At 51.2% G+C, this 1,213-nt stretch overlaps 1 non-coding gene across 1 annotated transcript; it reads left to right on the plus strand.

Annotated features, from left to right (window-relative positions):
- Positions 1 to 351: 351 nt before the first annotated feature.
- LOC120096748 (U6 spliceosomal RNA) lies at positions 352 to 455 on the plus strand. The gene has a single exon (XR_005493588.1). It is a non-coding gene; the product is annotated as a U6 spliceosomal RNA (small nuclear RNA).
- Positions 456 to 1,213: the final 758 nt, after the last annotated feature.

Consider the following 1,213-nt stretch of genomic DNA (forward strand, 5'->3'; position numbering starts at 1 on the left):
GGATACCACTGGGTGACCAGCACCTTCTCTTCTAGGTGCTTATTTCATAGGGCCACAGTGGCCTCACCCCCAAGGCCTTACAGCTTAGATTCCCCTCTACTTTTCAAAGCTGTCCTGTCCTCCGTAGTCAAGCTGGCCAGCCTCTGCCGGACAGTGTGAGAATAGAACTGGGATGGGATCTTCTGGAAGCCCTTCTGGTCCCTTCTGGTTCTGTATCCCCTGTATACAGAACTTGGTCCATGCTTTGCCTCAGACCTGTCAGGCTGGAGTGGGTGCAGACAGGCAGGATAAAGTCTAGGCAGCCCCTCCATGGAAAATGACAGGAAGAGCATGGACAAGTCTCATTAACGGGCGCTCGCTTCGGCAGCACTTATACTAAAATTGGGACGATACAGGGATTAGCATGGCCCCTGTGCGAGGATGACACACAAATTCATGAAGCGTTCCATATTTTTAAAAAAAGTCATATTAGCAGGCAGAGTCCTGAGGTCTCCACTTCCTAGTGATCTTCCTCCTTTGCTGTCCAGCCAAGAACTGGAGCCATCCACCCTATGTATGGAACCCTTGGGTCAGTCCTTCTCAGCAGGTCCTATCAGAGGCCATCTTGGGCTCTCCCCATCACTCTCCTGGGATCTGGTTTAGTTCACCCCAGCAATCTCCCAGCCTGAGGTCAAGGCGTCAACTGCCAGATCTTATTGTGTAACTCGGACAGGTCAGCTCCTCCAAACTTGATGCCCTAAGCCTCAGTTTCCCCATCTGTCAAATGGAAACTATGACCGAGAGTCACAGCCACTCCTAGCTGCCATCAACTTCTTGGCAAACACTGTTGCAAGCCTGGTGCCAGGGGCTATGGTCAGTGTGGGGTGGATCTGTGGTGTATGTACCCTCCTCTACCCTAGTTTGCTGGGAAGAATGCCCATTCAGGGTCCCCATCTGGAAACAATTGCACTGGTGGTGTTCAAAGATATAATTAAAATATATTGAGTGGTGCGCTTCATTCTCTACTGGGGCAGAATCCAGGCCAGTTATGAAATCAGATCATGTGGACATCAAGCATAGGGGACACACGGACACGGAGAGCTTTCCTGGATCAGCTGGTTTCATGGCTTTCTTCTACTGTGGTAGCCCTGGAAGAATAGGGCCTGGCCTGGCAAACGTGTTCATGGGCAGGGACAAGGGCAAGGATTTATCCCTGGCATGTCCACAGAAGCAG

The sequence above is a fragment of the Rattus norvegicus genome, chromosome 14, assembly GCF_036323735.1.
Source record: "Rattus norvegicus strain BN/NHsdMcwi chromosome 14, GRCr8, whole genome shotgun sequence".
Lineage (NCBI taxonomy): Eukaryota > Metazoa > Chordata > Mammalia > Rodentia > Muridae > Rattus > Rattus norvegicus.